The 10751-nt window shown below is 37.2% G+C and overlaps 1 long non-coding RNA gene across 1 annotated transcript; it reads left to right on the forward strand.

The window, feature by feature from the left end:
- Positions 1–9125: 9125 nt before the first annotated feature.
- On the forward strand, positions 9126–9548 carry LOC116708891 (uncharacterized). Its single transcript, XR_004336786.1, has 2 exons — positions 9126–9240; positions 9328–9548. It is a non-coding gene; the product is annotated as an uncharacterized LOC116708891 (long non-coding RNA).
- The last annotated feature ends 1203 nt before the right edge of the window (positions 9549–10751 follow it).

The following is a 10751-nucleotide window of genomic DNA, read 5'->3' on the forward strand; positions in this document are numbered from 1 at the left end:
GACTGAAGTCTCTGACTCTGTTGGTCAGAGAGACTCAACACCTGCTTTAAATGAAAGTCAAGAGTGTCCCCTTTAAGATGATACCAAAGATTATATTATAGACCTTTGACAAATGCCCATACCATGAGCCTAAACCAGACATACACCAGTCTCAAGAAACAGAATTAGTCCAAAGGGGTCGTTCACTTCATGAGCCAATAACTATGACCCAGCTACCATTTTGGAAGGGCTATCATGCCAAAATATTAACTAGAGACATGTATCTTTTCAAAAAATATCGATAGACTTTGCCACCCTGAAATGGACATAAAATGGTCTGATACATGGACTAATTTAAAAGCAAGCAAAGTGTAAAATTCTATTGGTGTATTTTATTTCCGTTTTATTTTGAAAAGCTAACGGAAGTGAGCAGTCTGAGCAGAGCTTGATGACAGGGACGGGAAGGACGCGCAGGAGGTAAAATGTACGCCGCAGCTTTTAGTAATAAGTATCCTGATCGATAACCCAATGGTCGGTAATGGACACAACTTATGGACATTTTCAGATCTAATTTTTTCCTGCTATTCTATATGTTTCTTGCACTTTGAGGCGGTTTAATACTGAACAGTTAGCATTCGCTAACTAGGTAAATGCTGCACTGCAAGCCTAGTTTAGCTAGCTCAGCTTACTATGGTGACATAACGAGGAGCAGAGGCCTTATGGGCCGCTTTGACATGCCGTAGTGCCGCCATCTTGGAGCGGTGGACATTTGGCAGGGGCGATGAAGGATCTGCGCATTTAAACTACCATAAGTCACTGAATGCTATACTGATTTTAATGCTTTTTATGCCAACTTTATTTCTAAACCTTATTCACATAGCTGTCATAGCTACATCTATAAGGACACACATTTTTAAAATAGCTTTGAACTGGATTGATACGCTGTTCAGCATATTTAAATATATTTAGTGGAGTTAACACTGGTAGAATACAATATGTTGATGTATAATAGGTATTTTACATACCACACAGCCACTCAAATTGTTATATTTTTATGTATTCATGTTATATATATATAAATATAGATATATATAAGTCACATTTTATATATACAGCATTTTTATAACAGCTGAAGTTAACAGAGTTTCTGCCTCTTCCATTCCGGTCTGGATGTGAAGACTAGTCATAACTGAAGTGTTAATAGACTGTCAGAAGAGTCTCTATGGATTATATATTTTTTCTTTCCCTTCTCCTGAACATTGATTATTGGACTTAAACCCTGGCACAGCAGATGGAGGATTGCGTCGTCATCTTAAGACATCATTTGGTTTTTCCTCTTCACCTCAACTGGGAGCAGCGTCTGAATGAACTGAACTACTAAAGCAGGTACTGCTTTGTTTTGTTTATTTTCTTGTAGAGTGAAACAGCCTTTAAGTTTTGGGTGTCACCATAAGCAGGGCCAGATTAACGTTTTGCTGGACCCTAGGCCCCATGATCATGACCAGAAGATCACCGTAATCTGGCAAAATACAGAATAAAATACCGTAATAATACAGTAAATATACTCTATGGAGCTTTGGAACTGACATCACTACGTGTGACGTTTACGTCGCTGGGCGCCATCTTGTATGGCCTCATACCAAAACAAACTTTATTCCGGCGTTTTCATTGTGCTACTGACCGCATCGAAGTTGTTTTCAAGTTGGATATTGGATTTTCGCGCTCCACGGAGTAAGGAGCGTTTAGTTCAAGGTTGATCCGATTTATGAACTCTAATTCCGGCCAACTGTTCTCTAGCACTCCCTCCTCAAGCGCTCGGAGGTTCACATTGGGACCGTCAATTTCCAACCAAACACTCCTGTAAATAAATGCCTTGTGACCAACTGATACAAAAAAGTGGTGATTCATGCTATTACATGAGGCACACTATCCTCTATTAAAATGTTAAGTGACAGACTGGCGACCTGTCCAGGTGACCCCGTTAGCTGGAGAGGCAGCAGCACCTCCCGACCCACTAGGGACAAGGGTGTAAGAAAATGGATGGATAAATCATTTTAATATTAAATTATATGTTTTCTTCAGTAGCTTCCAAATTGTGCCCCATTAACTCAAAATCAATGTAAAATTATTCTACTGGACTTCATAGATCATCTTTATTACAGTTTGACCCCTGTTTTGTTTTTTAACTAATTTTATATTTAAAAAATATTTTTAAAAAATGTTCATAAAATGTATTACTTCAGATGATTATCACATTTGTTACCTGTAATGTTTAATTACATACAATTCTAGGACAGGATATAGTTCATTACATGTTCACTTCTTACCTGAAATATGTTAAATACAACAAATATTTCCTTAAAGTGTGATCTATTTCATAACATTTACTTGTCACCTTTATTGTTTACTCTGAAATGTTTAATTACACATTAAATGTTTAAAGATGGGCTCTTTCATCTGGTTTGCTTGTTTACATTAAATGTTTACTGCAAAATTGAATATAACTGTTTACTTTAATCACATAAAATGTTTATTTAAAATCTAATCTTTGATTAAATATATGTTTATTACTTGAAACATTTTAAATATCACATTTTTACTTGAAATGTGATTCATTTCATCACCTGTTTACATGCAACTTGAAGAGCTTGAATCAAACGTTTTATGAATTTTTACCACATTAAATTATGAATGAGAGAAAACAGCCACTTCCAACTGAACACATAATTAAACACAAATGGTTCATGTTCCTCTTCAGAGTGTGCAGCCTTGCTGAGCTCCTCTCCTGGTGTTTCCTCCTCAGCCTCTCCAACTCGCTCGTCTTCTACAGCCTCCACTGTGTTTTCATTATTTACCTCTTCTGGGGTAAATCATGAAAACAGTCTCTGTAACTTGTTGATCCACCATAGTCTTGCTGTATCGTCTCTTTAATTGAGGTGCATGTCGGTCCGATGTCGTGGCGTTTACCTCGCAGTGACCCAGATTCAGTCTGGATTGATCTAATCCACTTCATACGTCTGTTTGCCTTGAAGAGGACATATCAAAACACACATCAGTATTAATACTGTAAATTTGGTAACACTAGTAAAATAGTTTACTTCACAATAATGGAATAACCTCGATGTCCACTGACAAAACTCGGACTATGCTGCATAAAAAATATCAGCCTGACCTAAACAAGGTTGACCCACTTGTTGAACTCAACGTAATTGAACATGAGTCACCCGGACAAAATCATAGCAAAACATTATGACACAACAGCAACAAAGCGAATTTAGACACTAACCAGAATGGACATGTCTGGAGCAAACTCGTAGATATCTTGGGATGTTGGAGAACGTAATATCAGGACATCTCACCGCTGATACCCAGGACATTCGTCTCCTTTTTGTTAGCTCTGATAGCTTAGCCTCCTCGCGTTGTGAAACGAAAGTCCGTTTTCCATCTTTTTACTGTTTCGGTCATGTGATCGGACATTACATCCAATAATGCAGCAAGTTCGCATTTTAAGTAACTTGGTTACTTAAATAATTTGCTAAATGCTAAATAATTTTAAGTAACTTGGATTCAAAAATTCAAAATATCTGTGAGAGAGTCGTTTTCTCGGTTATGTTTATGGCCATACAAGATGGCGCTCATATCCCTACGCCTTGAGCAGTGACGTCACGTTCCAAAGCTCTATACCACGTGTGTCAAACTCAAGGCCCGTGGGCCAAATCTGGCCCACCGGAGCTTTTTATCTGGCCCTCTAACTTAAACAATACTTAAGAACTCTTAAACACTAAGAGTTCTTAAGTATTATGTTATCAATCAATCAAATCAATGCAGTTTTTATCTGTCTACTGCTAAATTATATCAATCAGTCGCTCCAGTTTCTTGAGAATTATTGTGGAAATTCATGCAAAATCAACAAATCCCCGCAATTTATTGCACAAATACATATTTTGAGTTTATTTCAGATTTTTCTCAAAAATTGTCAGAAAGTTTTACTTGTGCTAAAGAGCTGCCTCAGCCTTAACTGATGTCAGATTATAGTCCATAATCTATACAGCGAGTAATAAAAAGTCACATTTACTGTCATAAATAAGCGCAGATATTTCCAGATTAGTACCACAAACACTTTAATTTTTACTGCAGGAAAATCACAAAAAGAATCATGAAATCCTGGAGGAACTGGAGAGATGTTCCATAATGTGAAATTTTAAGAATTCATTGATATTTTAACAATTTGTGAACAGGATTTATCAATACATTCTGGCACAACTGGCCCTTTAAGAACATACATGATCTTGATTTGGCCCAAAACAAATATGAGTTTGACACCCCTGCTCTATACTTTAGATTCAGTTTGGTATACAAATGACCAAAAACTTATAGAACTACAAACACATTCCTATGTCTTTCTGTCAGTGACACTCAGTCAAATATGATGCTAGAAAAACAAAATGCATGTCAGTATCAGAACAATCTGGTAGAGGAATACACTTCCTCCATTTTATGAACAATGAACAACCAAACCATTTGATGTTTATCTAACCCTAGAGCCCAACAGAAATGTATTGAACTGATAGAGCCATTTCAGAGGAAGTCAGCCATCAAGAAACATTTTAAACAGAAATCATCCTGTTGCCCCAGAATTTAACAGGGCTATTAAGTCATTAGTGCAATGTATGCCTTTTGATGCCAGTGTTCTCTCCACAACAATAAACAATTTACTGCATTTTCATACACAAGAAAAAAACAATCAGGGTTCGTTCACTTTTCACAAAGTAAAATTCAAGCATTTTCAAACATTTTCAAGGTAAGTTTTCCAGCGCCACACTTTCGAGATAAAAACTATACCAATGAACTTAAAAAAAACAATGATATCATTGATTATTATTATTAGTAATTTATTTGAATGGTATTTTCCATTCTATCCCACACACATACTATAACAACATTTTATGTTTTCAAATGTTTTTAAGACACACCTTACACACTTGACTGACCTGAGAACAAAACACTACTTTAGCAAAGCAATCCCCCAATTTCAATAACTATCAAATAGTTATAAGCTGAGCGTTATTTCAGTCACAGATAAGTCATTGAGCCATTAGGAATAATACATATTGGTTACATTGAACAAATACAAACAAATCTTAAAATAAATGACTTTCCTGCTCAAATTAAATGCTTAAACACAATTACAAAGTCACAGAAAATGTTCTTGATAGGTTTTCTGACATTAGGGAAATGGAAATAACTGGTAATATATCTGAAATAAATCAAGAAAAGTTTCCACATTTAGGCTTTTAATCAAACCATAATTTGGATTTTATTTTAAAAAAAAAACTGTGCAGTTTGGATATCAATCACTTTCAAGGACTTTGTACAGAAATCAAGCACTTTCCAAGCCTTGAATGTACCTAAATGAATTTGAAGCATTTTGAAGGATTTCAAGCACCCTGATCAATAAAATACAGTATCAGTATCATTTTCTGAAATTAACATGTTGGTCCAAAACTCATTTAACCCGTTTCAAAACGGAAAACAACCTCTCACCCTCACAGTTAGACACAAGCAAAGATAAGAACACCAACATTCAGTCATCGCAATCATCACAGCCTCGCTCAAATTAAATCCCAAACAGGTCACACATGAACAAAGCCTGTCAATGATGACATGTATTTCAAACATAATGTCATCATTGACATTATGTTTCAAAGGAAAATCTCTGACTGCTGTCAGAAAAAGCCACTTACTGTCAAGTAACCGATACTTGGCAGCCTGGTTCTGGAAAGCTGCAGATCCTCAGTAGATTGAGTCTTCCCCGGAAACGCTCTGCAGCTGTCGGCCCCCTCAGTGCAGCATCGCGAGCGGCTCAGGCGGCGGGGAGACCGGAGATCCGCCATTACCGCTTCCCTCAACGGCCAGCAGCATCTGTGCCGTTATGCTGCCGGTGTTCTGGCTATCTCCGCTACCCAGCAATATGTCCCATCTTGAGGCAACGCTCGCATCGATGTTACCTCACAGGTTGTTTACTCAGCAGATTTCTTCTCAATTACAGTAAGCTTAATTTATGTCATGACTGGCTTTCCTTAAGCTGCTCTGTTACTTCTTGTTTTAAGTTTACATGATAGGCGGCTTGTAAATACATTTATAAATGGCTTTAGTTTGCCGTCTGCTATGTTGTTACTAGGACTGTCGCGATAAACGATAAATCAATTAATCGTACGGTAAATTAAAACTATCGAAGTCATTTTAATTATCGGCTTTATCGTCTCTTCTGACCTTTTTCTCTTTCAGCTAATGAGACTGAATGAAAAAAGGCTCAACTCCGGTGCTCTCCACTGACCCTCCCTTCCTCATTTCCTTAGTGTAAAGCCCAGCGCAGACTACACGATCTTAGAGCTGTTGGCCGATTGTCGGCCCATTTTCAAAACCTGACAGACCAAACATTAGCCGACAGAAATCCTAGGTATAACGGTTCCATCAGGTTTGGTCCTGTCTTGTGGTGTCCAACAATGGGCACAAAATAATGGCTACAAGTTCAGTGAACTAATTTTAAAACCAGGCATTAATCAATGCTTTACTACAATCTACCTGCAATGCATGTGGCTAGTGTCAGCGTAAAGTCCTGACTGAATGAAAATCATTAGAACCTATTTACGTCACGTTAACGAAGAACAGCTGAAAAGTTACCAGGTTTATCAACTGCGGTAGCAGTTTCGCTCCAACTCCTCCTCTTGTCATTTCTATATTCTTTGCATGTTGAATAAACATTAATGTTGTTTCCACATATCATCTCCAATGTCCGCTGGACTTCGGGTTGCTCTGTGTCAGCTGTTTGGGATTCCCCTCCGTAATTTCCCCTCAGAAAGCTGGAGGAGAATCCGCCTTTCTGATTGGCTGCCTGTCACATTCAACAGGTGTAGTTAAAGCTCCCAGTCGGGGAAAAACCCTGATTTGGATCGGAGCGGCAACAACGATCTACCGTAACACACCACACAATCTTAGAAAGACCAACGATCTAAGATTGTTGTAAGGGGAAAAATAGGAGCAAAAAATCATGTAGTGTGAATTATTGCATCAGGTAGTCGATGTGCCCATCTTCTCTATTTAAATCTAATTATTACTGAAGGGCAACATAATATACAGACTTCATAATCTGCACTCTTTTGGTTGAATGCAGTATTTATTTCCACTTTGGCTTTATGTTGTTTAGTTTTTATCAAGTACATTTTTTGTTAGTGGAGACTGAGAATCCATTTTATTTTTGGTTGTTTTGTTTATTTTGTTTATCAGTTCCAGTGTTAAATATTATTTTGAAAATAAAGTGCATCTATCTTTGGCAGGAAATCACATGCATTATTACGTCATTTCCATTAAATCAGTGTAAAAAGGTCTTCAAACAATATTATCGTTTATCGCAATAATTTTTGAGACAATTAATCGCTCAGCAAAATTTGCTATTGTGACAGGCCTAGGTGTTACCATATTGCATACTATAAACAAGAGAGTCATCGCTCGGCACTGATCACATGAGTCAGGACCAATATCTTGTTTTATCCCTATACTGTAAAATATTTGTTTAATAATGCTTTTTTTATTAAACCATGCTAAATAGATGTTGATGGCGATATTACATGATTGAAACTGTGCATGTCTATGGTTTAATGTTAGTATATGAATATTAGCATATTAAAAAGTATATCCTATCATTTCAGGTGCACAGTGACCCCTGCAGTTCGGTGGAGACATTTTGACTTTGCTTTGATAAAGACTGCCATACAATGTATTAACGTTCAAAAGAGAGTTTGCTTGGATCTGTATTTGTAGATTTTTGCGCTTAATTTAATTTCAATAAAAACTTGTTTCACCTGTTTGAAACGGTTTCATTCTTACAAACACTTATGTTTAGAAATTGGTAGGATATTACAACGTTAAGACATGAACTGCAATACCTTTGTATTTTAAAAAAAGGTAGTATATTCTGATTAATAATTTAGTGCATCACCATATACAAAAATAAAATTTTCTAATCAGGGAATTTCATAGATAAACGTGCGACCTACCAATGTGAAACAGGTAGGATATTCTGATAGCACTGAAGGGTTTTGGTGCATCGACTTGTGCTCTCTCTGTATTTTATAAAGATTTTCAAATGAAGGAATCTGGTGTTTCAAACTGTGCGTGTATTTGCCAGGTTGGATATCACCAGGTGTAGTTTATGAAGGTAAGATAGGTCAGTAAACTAAGGGTTCACATTTAACTTAAGGTTTGGTTGTTTTGCTTAATTTTAAAGGAATGTGTGAGCCTGTGTGAGTTGATCATCATGTGTATTGCAGGGAAATTAAGTGAAAGTTACCGTATGTGTATTAGAGGATATGTTGGATTTGAGGATGAGCTATTGAAAAAAGTTAACATTTATTGGTCTTTATTGCTACACAAGCAAATCTAGAAGGCTCTTACCTAGTACAGAAGGCAAAGATGGGCAACATAGCAATGTTCCAGTTGTTTCTAATCTGGTTTCTAATCTGGTGGGGTTTCAATTGTGATTTAAATGAACTCAGTGTGTCAGCAGTTTTACAGTTTTCTTGAAGTTTGTTTCAGATTCGAGGAGAGTAAAACTGAATGAAACAGAAATACTTCTGAAACGGTTTATAAAAATATTCCTCTACGATGTTCTGGAGTTCACAGCTAAGATTGGTGCTTCACATGAAACTTGTTGTCGTATCATCCGATTGTTGAAGTTGATGTAAGATGAAATGATGTTGCATGCTTGAGGTTTTGCAAGATGTTTGCAATTAGAAAGACACTCTTAGCATGTTTATTCATATGCATTTATTTATTTAGATAATGTTTAAAGTACAGGACAAAGTACAGGAAGAAAAGAATTACATCTGGAAGGATAAAAACCAATGCAATTAATTGTATCATGATTTAGCACTTTATATGAATGTTCTTTTTAATTTTCCCCTAATTTCCATCAACTAGTTATGTAAAGATTTAAATGATTCTTCTTAGATAGATTAGTTTCATGATGCTAATAAAGACATCGAAAAGGTGAGATGAAGTATTTTTTGTACATGTGAGTAAATAATAGAGCTAATAGTGATAATAACTGTAGACTGTATGAAAGCATTGCCTGAGTTATTGCAGCAGTGCAATAATTAGGCTGGTTGTAGGATTATTTGTAGAGCAGCTGTGAGCAGAGCAGTCAGGAGAACAGAGACTGGTGATTTTGTGAACTCCAGGACACCACTGGTGGTTGCAGCTGTAAATCAAACAAACACAGTCCATTTACAACATTTCTGATTTAAACTCTACTGCTGAATATTTAGAAAGGATTTAATGTAAGTAAAGTATGCTCACATGATATTGCTGTACTGGCCGGGGTTGTACTTGAACTGTTTGTGTTTCCTAAAACAAAGAATTAAGTTTGTTAGACAGTGGCACCCCCTAGTGGCTGTAAACAGTAAAACTACAACAGAAGACCTTTGGCACCACACCATGAACACGTTACTGCAGACACTTAAATGAAACAAGATGGTTCATTAGAATTGTTATTTAATCACATAAGATCCGTAAGATGTCTAATTTATCTTTTAGCTCACAAAGCTCCAACAGTTACAAATGAAAACTGTTCAGTACAGAAAACACACAGCTGATGGCCAAATATTTTTTCATTTTAGGCAGTAGTTCATCTGAATTTCAGATGTAAACACACCGTCACCCGCACTGTTGTTGATTCCAACCTGGACCATTTTTAAAGAGAAAGGTGATAGTTTTACCTTGTGGCTCAGTGCTGGTTGGTACTGTTGGGTTTGCCCTAGTGGTGATTAGATTCAAACCTAGTTTGTCCAGGTCAGACTGTAGCTGTAGGTTCACCCAGGTCTGAACCACAGTATCATTCTCAAACAGCTTGAGATCTCGTAGGTTTTCACCCATCAGACCTTGGACGTTGGCCACAGTCAGATTCTGTGTCGGAAAAAAACAAACACAGGAAGATTTCTTTGAGGATCTTTAATTTTGAGAACCACGCAGTTACTGTAAGTAAATGCACTAGGTTGAGATTTGTTTTGTAGCTTTGGCCACTAAACTGACTTTCCATCCACAGAAACTTCTCACACAATTTTCTGGTATCGTTTGTTTCACATGTAAACTTACAGTTATCACATTGATATCCAGACTCCTGAAAGTGTCGACATCCATGCTGATGTTCTGTCTTGATAACGCTGCAATATCTGCTTGAGGTGCTCCACCTACCGACCAGAAATAGGAAGGTTACCTTACTGAAGGGTCCTTAGTTGTACAGTTAGGCAGTTACCAGGCATGCTCACCTACATAGCCTTTAACCAGGTTAAAAAAGTTAATCGGATTATCACGATGGACGCTGAAGGAGGTGTTGCTGATCTCGTAGAGGACTCTCTTCTGCTCAGTTGAACATGATGTCACATTTAGACGCTTTGTATTTCTGACAACAGATACAGAGGCATTCAGTTTTACTTTAACGACCACAGTGGATATGTTGGTTATATCCACGCTGACACCAACCTGATACTGTCTGCTGTGATGGTCTCTAATGTGCTGATGTCCAGTGAGCACAGGTTGGAGTCAATAATGTTCAGTTCACTGCTGCCCAGTGAATTTCCAGAGGTATTCAGGTTCTTGGTGATGATTGCTTTGCTCTAAATGTATCATGAAGAAAAACTCAAGTTACCAAATTCCAGTCAAATGAAAGTTTTGGTAATGTCTACGGTCTGCTGTACCTGTGCCGTCTCCCATGT

Source organism: Xiphophorus hellerii, chromosome 19 (genome assembly GCF_003331165.1).
Source record: "Xiphophorus hellerii strain 12219 chromosome 19, Xiphophorus_hellerii-4.1, whole genome shotgun sequence".
In the NCBI taxonomy this organism is placed as follows: Eukaryota; Metazoa; Chordata; class Actinopteri; order Cyprinodontiformes; family Poeciliidae; genus Xiphophorus; species Xiphophorus hellerii.